Here is a 16,210-nt window from a genome sequence, read left to right on the forward strand (position 1 = left end):
CACCAGTATACTACACTCCGGCCCTCTTCTCTCTCAACTACAGCCTCGTCTCTCAGCAGCAATGTTGTGCTCTGCATTCAGCACGGAGGAGCTTCCTTACAGTATGACAGCTTCAGTGGGGTGTTAGTCTCTCCACAGCACTGCTGGCCCTTTGAGCTGTGTCTCTGTTGGCTGCCCACTGCATTGTGTGTCAGGCAGCAGCAGGAGTGGTGTCTGTGTGTGTGGCAGTAGTCTCTGTGGTATATAGCCCACCCTAAGGGTCATTCAGATGGATGCTCAATAACAAGTTAAACGTTGTCAGATGCCAGACACCCGTTGCCATGGAGACCTGGTCTGGAGAGAGGGGAGGAGAGGTTGAGGGGAGGAGCACAATAACAGAACCTTCCCCTGAGACGGACGCTGCTGGGTGAGAGAGTACACACTACACTGGCAGGCAGGCAGGCAGGCAGAGAACAAAGACCCCACTGTGTATGTTCCATTGAAAACAGAGAGAGAGAGAGATGGGGGATTAGTAACCAAAAGATGAGCGATGAGCTCAAGAGCCACGTGATAGTTTGCTAAACTGTGTGTGTGTGTTTTCAGAGAATGCTGCTTTGGCATGATCATCCCATAAGGTCTTTATACTGGAGGGGACTCCTGAGATGCAGAGGGTTACATTTTAAGACAGACAAGCCCTGTAAATGAGTGTGTCCCACAGCATGCTCTGCTACGCCTAATCACCCCATGAAAGATGCTAGAGCAACTGGACTCATCACAAACACTGTCATGTTATTATTATATATTTTAACTTATTTTTTTTCTGTCATGTGCCTTTAACTGAGGAGTGGCTTCCATCAGGCCACTCTACCATAAAAGCCTGATTGGTGGAGTGCTGCAGAGATGGTTGACCTTCTGGAAGGTTCTTCCATCTCCGCAGAGAAACTCTGGAACGCTGTCAGAGTGAACATCGGATTCTCGGTCACATCCGTGACCAAGGCCCTTCTCCCCCGATTGCTCAGTTTGGCCAGCTGGCCAGCTCTGGGAAGACAATAGATGGTTCCAAACCTCGTCCATTAAAGAATTATGGAGGCCACTGTGTTCTTTGGGATCTTCAATGCTGCAGACAATTTTTGGTACCCTTCCCCAGATCTGTGCCTCTACACAATCCTGTCTCAGAGCTCTACAGACAATTTATTCGATCTCATGGCTTAGTTGCTGCTCTGACATGCACTGTCAACTGTGGGACCTCATTTAGAAAGGTGTGAGCCGCAGGTGGACTCAAGTTGTAGAACCATCTCAAGGATGATCAACGGAAACAAGATGCACTTAAGCTACATTTCGAGTCTCATAGCAAAGGGTCTGAATACTTATGTAAATAAGGTATATATACAGTTGAAGTCGGAAGTTTACATACACTTAGGTTGGAGTCATTAAAACTTGTTTTTCAACAACTCCACAAATTTCTCGTTAACAAACTAGTTTTGGAACGTCGGTTAGGACATCTACTTTGTGCATGACAAGTAACTTTTTCCAACAATTGTTTACAGACAGATTATGTCACTTATAATTCACTGTATCACAATTCCAGTGGGTCAGAAGTTTAAATACACTAAGTTGACTGTGCCTTTAACCAGCTTGGAAAATTCCAGAAAATCATGCCATGGCTTTAAAAGCTTCTGATAGGCTAATTGACATCATTTGAATCAATTGGAGGTGTACCTATGGATGTATTTCAAGGCCTACCTTCAAACTCAGTGCCTCTTTGCTTGACATCATGAGAAAATCTAAAGAAATTAGCCAAGACCTCAGAAAAATAATTGTAGACCTCCACAAGTCTGGTTCATCCTTGGGAGCAATTTCCAAACGACCGAAGGTAACACGTTCATCTGTACAAACAATATTACGCAAGTATAAACACCATGGGACCACGCAGCCGCCATACCGCTCAGGAAGGAGACGCATTCTGTCTCCTAGAGATGAACGTGCTTTGGTGTGAAAGGGCAAATCAATCCCAGAACAACAGCAAAGGACCTTGTGAAGATGCTGGAGGAAATAGATACAAAATTATCTATATACACAGTAAAACGAGTCCTATATCGACATAACCTGAAAGGCCGCTCAGCAAGAGAGAAGCCACTGCTCCAAAACCGCCATAAAAAAGCCAGACTACTGTTTGCAACTGCACATGGGGACAAAGATCGTACGGGGGTGGCAGCATCATGTTGTGGGGGTGCTTTGCTGCAGGAGGGACTGGTGCACTACACAAAATAGAATGCATGATGAGTCCTTCTGTAGCTCAGTTGGTAGAGCATGGCGCTTGTAACGCCAGGGTAGTGGGTTCGATCCCCGGGACCACCCATACGTAGAATGTATGCACACATGACTGTAAGTCGCTTTGGATAAAAGCGTCTGCTAAATGGCATATATTATTATTATTATATTAAGAAAAATTATGTATGTAAACTTCTGACCCACTGGGAACGTGATGAAAGAAATCAAATCTGAAATAAATCATTCTCTCTACTATTATTCTGACATTTCACATTCTTAAAATAAAGTGGTGATCCTAACTGACCTAAGACAGGGAATATTTACTCAGATTAAATGTTAGGAATTGTGAAAACTGAGTTTAAATGTATTTGGCTAAGGTGTATGTAAACTTCTGACTTCAACTGTATATTATTATATATATACACTTATTATAATTTTTAAATTACATTTGCAAAAAAATCTCAACTTATTTTCGCTTCGTCATTATGGGGTATTGCGTGTAGATCGGGATTTTTTCTTTTCTTTTATCCATTTTAGCATAAGGCTGTTGTCACGACTCCCGCCGAAGGTGGCTCCCCTGCCAGTTCGGGCGGCGCTCGGCAGTTGTCGTCGCCGGTCTACTAGCCGCCACCAATCTCTTTTCCCTTGTCTGTTGGTTAAGTCTTATTAGTTGCACCTGTTTTTGTGTTTCTTGATTTCTGGTCTATTTAAGCCTGTTAGGCCCGCTTAGGTTTGTGGGTGATTATTTTGTGTTCGCTGTCGGTTGTGGATGTATTTTTTCTCTGGATCGTTTTGCCCTGTGTGTTTGGGCTGGTCAGTGTTTCTGCGCCCTGTGTTTGGCGTGACCCTTTTTTGTGCCGGATAAATAAATAATCTATTATTGAACCCTCTGCTCTCTGCGCCTGACTCCTACCTTCCACTTTTAGTAACTCGTGACAGCTATAATGTAACAAAATGTGGAAAAAGTGGTGGGCTACTACAAAGTAATGGTGTAATAAAACTAGTGCAGACTGCAGACACAGTGGCCCAGAGGATAGGAGTTGTAATATGGGTGACCCTGATTTAGAACACACAACACTATACAGCAGCTTAAAGCCTAGTTAGTGGTAAGAACAGAGAGGGGCTAGTTTTAAAGGAGCTATAGTGATCTCAGAAAGTAGAAAAATAGACTACTGTGCTTAATGCAAACTACGATATAGGCCTAGTAAAAAGTATGATGCACAGAATAAACAGTGATATGACTGTAAATTCAGATACCCTCATCTAATTCATTCACAACGCAAGAGGATTTTATTTTATTAGGATCTCTTTTAGTCCTCATTTGGCCTAATCTTCCAAATGTCCATAAACATTAAAATCCAATGTATAATACAAATCACATATAACACTGTTACACACAACAGGCATAATACACTGACATATTGACCAGATAAATACTTTAACAATCTGAAATGATAGTTTGCTTCCTTCATCTGCCATAGTCCTGCACAACCTCCCATTTTTTTATATATTTAAAAGGTTCTAAAGTATTGATTGAATGTATATATTGAAAGGTTTCTGGTTTGCTCAGAAAAATGATTATATTTCTTTATTGCTCTGAATCAAAATGTTATTTGGCCTATTTCTCTTTTCTGCTGGGATAACACAGATGGTGAACAATCTATTCCTAGTATTGACTGGATGTCTGTCTCTTACCAACTGAATACTGATGTGAATGGAGTTAAGCCGTTTTAAATGGTGTACATTGTTGTCACGCCCTGGTCGAAGTATTTTGTGTTTATCTTTATGTATTGGGTCGCACTTCGCTCCCGCAGGTAGTATAACTTTTTCATTACATTTCATTATATTTCATTATAGCACAACGGTTTGATTTGTCTAATCTTAGCAATTTCTTCTCAGCTAGCTACATAGCCGTCTTTGTATCAAAGATAATTGCGTAATTATCGTATTTCGCCGTCCTAACGTAGTCTTCACTAGCCAGCTAGCTAACGTCCACTGATTAGCTGCACTGGAAAAACTATTACACTCAACTGAACGACTTGATTAGTGTAGTGTTAGCTAGCTACATAGTTGTCTTTGCTGTCTTCGTATCTTCGTTCCAAGATAATTGTGTTGTTTAGGTTTAGAGTGTGTAGTCTTAGAGTGATTATATTAATTTACCGAGGTTAGCTAGCCAGCTATTTGCCGTCCTTAACGTAGGAGACTCTGCTAGCTAGCCAACAGCTAGCCAACGCTAGCCAACGTCTACTGAATAGAACGCAACAACCCGGTCGCATTCACAGGTAGTATCACATTTTCATTTCATTTCATTACAGTACAACGGTTTGATTTGTTTGATCGTAGCTAGCTAGCTACATAGCCGTCTTTGTATCAAAGATAATTGTGTAGTCTAGAGCGATTTTCTAGGTTAGCTAGCCAGCTATTGTCGTTCTTTTAACGCAACGTAACGTAAACAACACTACTAGCTAGCCAGCTAGCCCCCGAATAGCAGCACTGCAGAAACTATTACACTCAACGGAACGACTTGATTAGTGTAGTGTCAACAACGCACCCACTGCCAGCTAGCCTACTTCAGCAGTACTGTATCATTTTAATCATTTTAGTCAATAAGATTCTTGCTACGTAGCTTAACTTTCTGAACATTCGAGACGTGTAGTCCACTTGTCATTCCAATCTCCTTTGCATTAGCATAGCCTCTTCTGTAGCCTGTCAACTATGTGTCTGTTTATCCCTGTTCTCTCCTCTCTGCACAGACCATACAAACGCTCCACACTGCGTGGCCGCGGCCACCCTAATCTGGTGGTCCCAGCGCGCACGACCCACGTGGAGTTCCAGGTCTCCGGTAGCCTCTGGAACTGCCGATCTGCGGTCAACAAGGCAGAGTTCATCTCAGCCTATACCTCCCTCCAGTCCCTCGACTTCTTGGCACTAACGGAAACATGGATCACCACAGACAACACTGCTACTCCTACTGCTCTCTCTTCGTCCGCCCACGTGTTCTCGCACACCCCGAGAGCTTCTGGTCAGCGGGGTGGTGGCACCGGGATCCTCATCTCTCCCAAGTGGTCATTCTCTATTTCTCCCCTTACCCATCTGTCTATCGCCTCCTTTGAATTCCATGCTGTCACAGTTACCAGCCCTTTCAAGCTTAACATCCTTATCATTTATCGCCCTCCAGGTTCCCTCGGAGAGTTCATCAATGAGCTTGATGCCTTGATAAGCTCCTTTCCTGAGGACGGCTCACCTCTCACAGTTCTGGGCGACTTTAACCTCCCCACGTCTACCTTTGACTCATTCCTCTCTGCCTCCTTCTTTCCACTCCTCTCCTCTTTTGACCTCACCCTCTCACCTTCCCCCTACTCACAAGGCAGGCAATACGCTCGACCTCATCTTTACTAGATGCTGTTCTTCCACTAACCTCATTGCAACTCCCCTCCAAGTCTCCGACCACTACCTTGTATCCTTTTCCCTCTCGCTCTCATCCAACACCTCCCACACTGCCCCTACTCGGATGGTATCGCGCCGTCCCAACCTTCGCTCTCTCTCCCCGCTACTCTCTCCTCTTCCATCCTATCATCTCTTCCCTCCGCTCAAACCTTCTCCAACCTATCTCCTGATTCTGCCTCCTCAACCCTCCTCTCCACCCTCTCTGCATCCTTTGACTCTCTATGTCCCCTATCCTCCAGGCCGGCTCGGTCCTCCCCTCCCGCTCCGTGGCTCGACGACTCATTGCGAGCTCACAGAACAGGGCTCCGGGCAGCCGAGCGGAAATGGAGGAAAACTCGCCTCCCTGCGGACCTGGCATCCTTTCACTCCCTCCTCTCTACATTTTCCTCCTCTGTCTCTGCTGCTAAAGCCACTTTCTACCACGCTAAATTCCAAGCATCTGCCTCTAACCCTAGGAAGCTCTTTGCCACCTTCTCCTCCCTCCTGAATCCTCCTCCCCCACCCCCCCCCTCCTCCCTCTCTGCAGACGACTTCGTCAACCACTTTGAAAAGAAGGTCGACGACATCCGATCCTCGTTTGCTAAGTTAAACGACACCGCTGGTTCTGCTCACACTGCCCTACCCTGTGCTCTGACCTCTTTCTCCCCCTCTCTCTCCAGATGAAATCTCACGTCTTGTGACGGCCGGCCGCCCAACAACCTGCCCGCTTGACCCTATCCCCTCCCCTCTTCTCCAGACCATTTCCGGAGACCTTCTCCCTTACCTCACCCCGCTCATCAACTCATCCCTGACCGCTGGCTACGTCCCTTCAGTCTTCAAGAGAGCGAGAGTTGCACCCCTTCTGAAAAAACCTACACTCGATCCCTCCGATGTCAACAATTACAGACCAGTATCCCTTCTTTCTTTTCTCTCCAAAACTCTTGAACGTGCCGTCCTTGGCCAGCTCTCCCGCTATCTCTCTCTGAATGACCTTCTTGATCCAAATCAGTCAGGTTTCAAGACTAGTCATTCAACTGAGACTGCTCTCCTCTGTATCACGGAGGCGCTCCGCACTGCTAAAGCTAACTCTCTCTCCTCTCATCCTTCTAGATCTATCGGCTGCCTTCGATACTGTGAACCATCAGATCCTCCTCTCCACCCTCTCCGAGTTGGGCATCTCCGGCGCGGCCCACGCTTGGATTGCGTCCTACCTGACAGGTCACTCCTACCAGGTGGCGTGGCGAGAATCTGTCTCCTCACCACGCGCTCTCACCACTGGTGTCCCCCAGGGCTCTGTTCTAGGCCCTCTCCTATTCTCGCTATACACCAAGTCACTTGGCTCTGTCATAACCTCACATGGCCTCTCCTATCATTGCTATGCAGACGACACACAACTAATCTTCTCCTTTCCCCCTTCTGATGACCAGGTGGCGAATCGCATCTCTGCATGTCAGGCAGACATATCAGTGTGGATGACGGATCACCACCTCAAGCTGAACCTCGGCAAGACGGAGCTGCTCTTCCTCCCGGGGAAGGACTGCCCGTTCCATGATCTCGCCATCACGGTTGACAACTCCATTGTGTCCTCCTCCCAGAGCTCTAAGAACCTTGGCGTGATCCTGGACAACACCCTGTCGTTCTCAACCAACATCAAGGCGGTGGCCCGTTCCTGTAGGTTCATGCTCTACAACATCCGCAGAGTACGACCCTGCCTCACACAGGAAGCGGCGCAGGTCCTAATCCAGGCACTTGTCATCTCCCGTCTGGATTACTGCAACTCGCTGTTGGCTGGGCTCCCTGCCTGTGCCATTAAACCCCTTCAACTCATCCAGAACGCCGCAGCCCGTCTGGTGTTCAACCTTCCCAAGTTCTCTCACGTCACCCCGCTCCTCCGTTCTCTCCACTGGCTTCCAGTTGAAGCTCGCATCCGCTCTACAAGACCATGGTACTTGCCTACGGAGCTGTGAGGGGAACGGCACCTCAGTACCTCCAGGCTCTGATCAGGCCCTACACCCTAACAAGGGCACTGCGTTCATCCACCTCTGGCCTGCTCGCCTCCCTACCACTGAGGAAGTACAGCTCCCGCTCAGCCCAGTCAAAACTGTTCGCTGCTCTCGCCCCCCAATGGTGGAACAAACTCCCTCACGACGCCAGGACAGCGGAGTCAATCACCACCTTCCGGAGACACCTGAAACCCCACCTCTTTAAGGAATACCTAGGATAGGATAAGTATTCCCTCTCACTCCCCCCCCCTTTAAGATTTAGATGCACTATTGTAAAGTGACTTCCACTGGATGTCATAAGGTGAATGCACCAATTTGTAAGTCGCTCTGGATAAGAGCGTCTGCTAAATGACCTAAATGTAAATGTAAATGGATCAGGCCAGGGTGTGGCATGAGGTTTTTGTATTGTGGTGTGTTTTGTCTTGGGATTTTGGTGTTGGTATTGGGATTGTAGCTTAGTTAACGTTTGTTAATTAAAACATGGATCGCAATCTACACGCTGCATTTTGGTCCGACTCTCCTTCTCCACAAGAAAGCCGTTACAGAATCACCCACCCTAAACGGACCAAGCAGCGTGTCAACAGGCAGGAGCAGCCCAAAGAGGAGATTTCTGGACATGGGAGGAAATCCTCGACGGGAGAGGACCCTGGGCTAAACCAGGGGAGTGAAGCTGCCCAAAGGTGCAGCAGGAGAAGAGGCAACAGGAGCAGCCCAAAGAGGAGGACGAACTGGACGGTAAAGGACCCTGGGCTCAGCCTGGAGAATATTGCCGCCCCAAGGAAAAACTGGATGCGTTGAGAGCGGAGAGGCGCCGGTATGAGGAGGCAGCACGGCGACTCGGAAGGAAGCCTGAGAGTCAGCCCCAAAAATGTATTGGAGGGGGGGGGGGGGGTAGTGTGGCAGAGTCAGGAGTCAGACCTGAGCCAACTCTCCCTGTTTATCGTGAGGAGCCAAGGAGGAGACCAGAACCAGAGCCAGTGTTGGAGGTGAGCGAAGCAGAGATTGAAGGAGTTAATGGGGAAATTGGAGGAGAGAGAAATGAGGGAGTTGCTGTGTTGGTGCTTTTTGCATGGAATTCGCCCGACGGAACGTGTCGGGATTTGATGGCACCTGGGTCAGCGCTCCATACTCGTCCTGAGGTGTGTGTTTGTCGGCTGATGAAGTTGGTGCCAAGCCTCACGCATCAGGCCTCCTGTGCACATCCCTAGCCTTGCACGTCCTGTGCCAGCACTGCTCTCAAGATCTCCTGTACGCCTTCACGGTCTAGCCCATCCTGTGCCACCTCCACACACCAGCCCTCCGGTAGCAGCTCCCCGCACCAGGCTTCCTGTGCGTGTCCTCGGTCCAGTACCACCAGTACCAGCACCACGCATCAAGCCTACAGTGCGCCTCGCCTCTCCAGCGCTGTCGGAGCCTTTCTCCTCTACAGCGCTGCTGGAGTCTCCTGCCTGTTCAGCGCAGCCAGAGCTGCCAGTCTGCATGGAGCAGCCAGAGCTGTCAGTCTGCATAGAGCAGCCAGAGCTGTCACTCTGCATGGAGCAGCCAGAGCTGTCAGCCTGCATGGAGCAGCCAGAGCTGTCAGCCTGCATGGAGCAGCCAGAGCTGTCAGCCTGCATGGAGCAGCCAGAGCTGTCAGTCTGCATGAAGCAGCCAGAGATGTCAGTCTGCATGAAGCAGCCAGAGCTGTCAGTCTGCATGAAGCAGCCAGAGCTGTCAGTCTGCAAGGAGCTGCCAGTCTGCAAGGAGCTGCCAGTCTGCAAGGAGCTGTCAGTCTGCATGGAGCCACCAGAGCTGCTAGTCTGTAAGAAGCCGCCAGAGCCGTCAGCCTACATGGAGCAGCCAGAGCCGCCAGTCAGCGTGGAGCAGCCAGAGCCGCCAGTCCGCATGGAGCAGCCAGATATTTTCAGTCTGCCAGGATCCGCCAGTCAGCCAGCCTCTTCCAGATCCGCCAGTCAGCCAGACTCTTCAAGATCCGCCAGTCAGCCAGACTCTTCAAGATCCGCCAGTCATCCGACAGTCAGCCAGACTCTTCCAGATCTGCCAGTCGGCCAGGATCCGCCAGTCGGCCAGGATCCGCCAGTCGGCCGGGATCCTCCAGATCCGCCAGTCAGCCAGGATCTGCCAGTCAGCCAGGATCTGCTGAGACCACCAGCCAGCCAGGATCTGGAAGATCTATCTACCTGCCTGAGCTTCCTCTCACTCCCGAGCTTCCTCTCACTCCCGAGCTTCCTCTCACTCCCGAGCTTCCTCTCACTCCCGAGCTTCCTCTCACTCCCGAGCTTCCTCTCACTCCCGAGCTTCCTCTCACTCCCGAGCTTCCTCTCACTCCCGAGCTTCCTCTCACTCCCGAGCTTCCCCTCAGTTCCGAGCTGCCTCAGTCCCGAGCTATCCTTCATTCCCGATCTGCTCCTCAGTCCAGTGGGGTTCTGGGTGAGGACTACTAGGCCATGGTCGGTGGCGAGGGTGGACTATCCAGGGACGCGAGGAGAGGGAACTAAGACATTGACTGAGTGGGGTCCACGTCCCGCGCCGGAGCCGCCACCATGGACAGACGCCCACCCGGACCCTCCCTATTGTTTTGAGGTGTGTTCGGGAGTCCGCACCTTAGGGGGGGGGGGGTTCTGTCACGCCCTGGACGAAGTATTTTGTGTTTATCTTTATGTATTGGGTCAGACCAGGGTGTGGCATGCATGGGGTTTTTGTATTGTGGTGTGTTTTGTCTTGGGGTTTTGGTGTTGGTATTGGGATTGTAGCTTAGTGGGGTATCTAGCAAAGTCTATGGCTGTCTGGAGTGGTTCTCAATCAGAGGCAGGTGTTTATCGTTGTCTCTGATTGGGAACCATATTTAGGCAGCCATATTCTTTGAGTTTTTCGTGGGTGATTGTCCTTAGTGTCCTTGTTCCTGTCTATGTGTTAGTGTACACAAGTATAGGCTGTTTTCGGTTTTCGTTACGTTTATAGTTTTTTTGTAGTGTTTGTATTTAGATTCGTGTTACGTTTGTTTATTAAAACATGGATCGCAATCTACACGCTGCATTTTGGTCCGACTCTCCTTCTCCACAAGAAAGCCGTTACAATTGTGAAATAAAATAAGCATATTTTTTTCAATTGTCTTGTTGAATGATGACCAACTAAGAGCAGTGTGCATGACTACAACATAATAATCACATCACCTTAAAACAATCATTGCTGCTTTGGTCTGTGCAATCTGCAGCCTCCTAATTTCCCTTGCATGTCCCCAGACCACAGAACAGTATTTCCCCTGACTCGCAATTAATGCTTTCCTGGTAAATATTTAGCTATCCTTCTAATCATGCATGCATTTCATATTTTTTAATTTATTTTTTACATAGATGAGTTATAGGTGTAACCCCAAGTAGTTTGGTTTCTGCCACTTCCTCAATTTGTACTCCCCCCATACTTAATTGCATCCCCATGCTGTGTTGGCCTTTTCCTGGTGGAACAGCTTGATTGTCTTGGCATTCAAAACAAGTTTGTTCCTGAAAACCCACTCCCTAATATTTCCCAGATCTACTTGTAGAGTTTGCTGTAACTGTTGATATTCCACAGTTTAAAGCATGAGTGAAAGAAAACAACCACTTGATATACAGTTGAAGTCGGAAGTTTTTCACAATTCCTGACATTTAATCTGAGTAAATATTCCCTGTTTTAGGTCAGTTAGGATCACCACTTTATTTTCTTTCATCACATTCCCAGTCGGTCAGAAGTTTACATACACTCAATTATTATTTGGCAGCATTGGCTTTAAATTGTTTAACTTGGGTCAAACATTTTGAGTAGCCTTCCACAAGCTTCCCACAATAAGTTGGGTGAATTTTGGCCCATTCCTCCTGACAGAGCTGGTGTAACTGAGTCAGGTTTGTAAGCCTCTTTGCTCGCACACGCTTTTCAGTTCTGCCCACAAATGTTCTATATGATTGAGGTCAGTGCTGTGTGATGGCCACTTCAATACCTTGACTTTGTTGTCCTTAAGCCATTTTGCCACTTTTTTATTTATTTTTTATTTCACCTTTATTTAACCAGGTAGGCTAGTTGAGAACAAGTTCTCATTTGCAACTGCGACCTGGCCAAGATAAAGCATAGCAGTGTGAGCAGACAACACTGAGTTACACATGGAGTAAACTTGGGGTCATTGTCCATTTGGAAGACCCATTTGTGACCAAGCTTTAACTTTCTGACTGATTAGTTAAGATGTTGCTTCAACATATCCACATAATTGCCTGTCCTAGCCACTCGGTAGCTCACCATATAAGACTCTTCTAGCCCCTTCATATTAATGGTATCTGTTGCTTTTAAACGTGTCTTACTACTCGTAAGTCATCTTAATTCTCGCTCAAAAAACTCCCGTGGCTTATTTTTCAAATTGGCATGTTTAGTTTCTAAATGTACTGTATGTGCAAGAGTGAAGGTTTCATCAAGTTGTGAGATAGTACTTTTGCACATGTAACACACTGTGGCTGAGGAAAGGCACAACTCCCAATATAAGTGAACCCCAAATCAATGTAGTTCTCATCAAATCAATGTAGTTCTCATCATAACCGATGTAAAATGGCTAGCTAGCAGGGTGCGCGCTAATAGCGTTTCAAATGTCACTTGCTCTGAGACCTGGAGTGGTTATTCCCCTTGCTCTGCAAGGGCCGCGGCTCTTGTAGAGCGATGGGTAACGCTGCTTCGAGGGTGGCTGTTGTCGATGTGTTCCTGGTTCGTGCCCAGGTAGGGGCGAGGAGACGGACGGAAGCTATACTGTTACACTGGCAATACTAAAGTGCCTATAAGAACATCCAATAGTCAAAGGTTGATGAAAAACAAATCGTATAGAGAGAAATTGTCCTATAATTCCTATAATAACTACAACCTAAAATGTATTACCTGGGAATATTGAAGACTCCTGTTAAAAGCTACCACCAGCTTTCATATGTTCTCATGTTCTGAGCAAGGAACTTTAAACGTTAGCTTTTTTACATGGCACATATTGCACCTTTACTTTCTTCTCCAACACTTTTGTTTTTGCATTTAAACCAAATTGAACATGTTTCATTTTATTTGAGGCTAAATTGATTTTATTGATGTATTATATTATGTTAAAATAAGTGTTCATTCAGTATTGTTGTAATTGTCATTATTACAAATACACTTTAAGAAAATCGGCCGATTAATCGGTATCGGTTTTTTGGGGTCCTCAAATAATCGGTATTGGTGTTGAAAAATTATAATCGGTCGACCTCTAATGAACACTTTCCACGCTGCGCTTTGGTCCACTCTTCCTTCCACCGATGACGAGCGTTACAGAACACCCCACCAAAGAAACCAAACAGCGTGGCCAGGAGGACTGGACATGGGAGGAAATCCTGGAGGGAGAAGGACCCTGGACACGAGCTGGGGAGTATCGCCATCCAAGGGAGCAGATAGAGGCAGCGAGAGCGGAACGGCTACAATACGAAGAGTTAGCTCAACGACGGAATCATGAGAGGCAGCCCCAAAATATTTTACACATTGGCGGAGGTAGGGTTTAGACCTGAGCCAACTCCCCGTGCTTACCTTGGGGAGCATGTGACTGGTCAGGCACAGTGTTATGCAGTGATGCGCACGGTGTCTCCAGTGCGCATTCATAGCCCGGTGCGCTCTGTTCCAGCTCCCCGCATTTGCCGCGCTAGAGTGGGAATCCAGCCAGGACAGATTGTGCCGGCTCAGCGGTCCTGGTCTCCGGTGTGTCTCCTCGGCCCAGGATATCCTGCGCCAGGTCTACGCACGGTATCCCCAGTTCGCCAGCACAACCCAGTGCGGCCTGTGCCAGCTCTCCGCACTTGCCGTGCTACAGGGGGTATTCAGCCAGGACGCGTTGTGCCAGCTCTATGCTCCAGACCTCCCGTGCGCCTCCATGGCCCAGTATATCCTGCGCCAGCTCTACGCACTATGCCTACAGTGTGCCTTCATAGCCCAGTGCGACCTGTGCCAGCTCTCCACACTCACCGAGCTAAAGTGGGTATCCATCGCCTACAGTGACGGTTCCCGGTCCGGAGCACGCAGCGACGGTCTACGGTCCCTGCACCGGAGGCCCCACCGAAGTGGGGGGAGCCTAAAGAGGAGCGGGGTCTGCGTCCCGCACCGGAGCCTCCACCGAGAGTAGATGCCCACCATAGGTTCAGATTTGTGGCCGGAGTCCGCACCTTTGGGTGGGGTACTGTCACGCCCTAACCTTAGAGAACCTTATGTATTCTCTATGTTTGGTTAGGTCAGGGTGTGACTCGGGTGGGAAAATCTGATTTGTTATTTTTGTTTGAGTGTTTCTTGAAAATAAATATCATGAACACTTTCCACGCTGCGCTTTGGTCCACTCTTCCTTCCACCAACGACAAGCGTTACATGAATGGGGGGCTTTTGAAAGGTCATTGCAACTTTACTCACGTCACGAATATCAGCTGTCATCACACACAGGCAAAATGATCTCTTAGGAGATCTACCCCCTCACCAAAACACATACAGCCCTGTGGAGTCACACACAGCGTCACCCCAGTCGAGAGACTGAGACCGGCAATACTAGCGACAGACCGGCCGGGCAGTTTCCTGCTCTATCGACTGATGGTGCTTCCATGTGTGTTGTGTTTTCAATGTGTATGTGTGTATATCCCGCTCCTGTCTCAGTAGTAGTGGAGCAAGGTACTATATAGAAACTGACTCCACCACACAACTAGGACACTAACAACATGGCCATGTTATCCACTAAGGATAAGATTGCTGGCTACATCATCACTCTGAGGGAACATAAACACAAGAATCATCTCTCTTGGTGTGGTTGCGGTTACAGTACCTCACGGTCGTGGTGGAGGTGTGTGTGGTGGGCTTGCGTGAGCTCCTGTGGGATGCTGGGACATGCCACCAGGCCCGGGACAGGACGGCTGCTGCTCCCTCCCCCGCCGACACAGAAGACGTGGAGAGAGAGTGATGACAGAGAGCGACAGGGTGCCCTCACCCTCACATATGCTGCAGCAGCGGGATTCACCGTGTCTTCTCTCGCTCTCTGATCCTCTTATCACGGTCTCTTTTTCCCACTCGGTCACGTTTTGCACTGAGTATGTTTTTCCTCTGCTTCCCCCCTCCTCTCTGTCTCTGTGTCTGTGCTGCTTCCTGGATTAGGCCGGTTTTCTGTACACGAACAGCACAAGCTTCAGGCTCCAGGATTTAAATACCTCCGACACTGGTCTGGATCGTACCACGTGGCGTAAAGGGGTGGGAGACGGGCTGCACCACTTCATTGTGCTGTAAAATGGAGAAGGATGGGTTTCTCTCACCACTCCTTCTCTCCTCCTCCTCAGTTTATCTCCCTCCCCATATTCATCACAGTATTACCGCATGCTGTGTGTTCATATGTAGCCTAAATTATATGAAAGTAGTTTGTTTCTTTGTGTTCTTTACATTCATGAGTATTTGATTTAGTCTGCATGAATAGAAAGTAGCCTATAGTGCCGGAATGTGTACATAGCTTATATTTAAGATTCTGCAAATGTGAACAGTGAACACCTTTTAGAATTTATATATACAGTACCAGTCAAAAGTTTGGACACACCTACTAATTCAAGGGTTTTCTTTCTTTTTTACTATTTTCTACATTGCAGAATAATAGTAAAGATATCTACACTATGAAATAGCACACATGGAATCATGTGGTAACCAAAAAAGTGTTAACCAAATCAAAATATGTTTTATATTCGTCAAAGTAGCGACCCTTTGCCTTGATGACAGCTTTTTTTCCATCTGAATGCGTTTGAGCCAATTAGATGTGCTGTGACAAGGTAGAGGCGGTATACAGAAGATCTCTTTGGTAAAAGTCTATATTATGGCAAGAACAGCTCAAATAAGCAAAGAGAAAAGACAGACCATCATTACCTTAAGACATGAAGGTCAGTCAATATGGAACATTTGAAGAACTTTGAAAGTTTCTTCCATCAAGCGCTATGATGAAACTGGCTCTCACAACGACCACCACAGGAAAGGAAGACCCAGAGTTACCTCTGCTGCAGAGGATAAGTTCATTAGAGTTAAATGCACCTCAGATTGCAGCCCAAATAAATGCTTCAATAAATGAGTTCAAGTAACAGACACATCTCAACATCAACTGTTCAGAGGAGACTGCGTGAAACAGGACTTTATGGTCGAATTGCTAAAAAGAAACCACTACTAAAGGACACCAATAAGATGAAGAGCCTTGCTCGGGCCATGAAACACGAACAATGGACATTAGACCGGTGGAAATATATCCTTTGGTCTGATGAGTCCAAATGTCTGAGTCCGCCGTGTCTTTCTGAGACGCAGAGTAAGTGAACAGATTATCTCTGCATATGTGGTTCCCACCGTGAAGCATGGAGGAGGAGGAGGTGTGATGGTGACACTGTCAATGATGTATTTAGAATTCAAGGCACACTTAACCAGCATGGCTACCAAAGCATTCTGCAGCGATACGCCATCCCACCTGGTTTGTGTTTAGTGGGACTATCATTTATTTTAATCAGGAT

General features: G+C 47.6%; 1 protein-coding gene across 2 annotated transcripts in view; it reads right to left on the bottom strand.

Moving 5' to 3' along the window:
* The window catches only part of LOC124003867 (AMP deaminase 2-like), an 87,049-nt gene that overhangs the window by 18,804 nt on the left and 52,035 nt on the right, over positions 1-16,210 (bottom strand). Inside the window, exon 1 of one of the 2 annotated variants that reach the window (XM_046312490.1) lies at positions 14,509-14,864. The exons of the other annotated variant lie outside the window; for it this stretch is intronic. The gene's annotated coding sequence lies outside the window, so the exon portion shown is untranslated. Of the gene's footprint in view, positions 1-14,508; positions 14,865-16,210 lie in introns of those variants that run through there. 2 annotated transcript variants of the gene reach the window in all.

The sequence above is a fragment of the Oncorhynchus gorbuscha genome, linkage group LG18 (genome assembly GCF_021184085.1).
Source record: "Oncorhynchus gorbuscha isolate QuinsamMale2020 ecotype Even-year linkage group LG18, OgorEven_v1.0, whole genome shotgun sequence".
Classification (NCBI taxonomy): domain Eukaryota; kingdom Metazoa; phylum Chordata; class Actinopteri; order Salmoniformes; family Salmonidae; genus Oncorhynchus; species Oncorhynchus gorbuscha.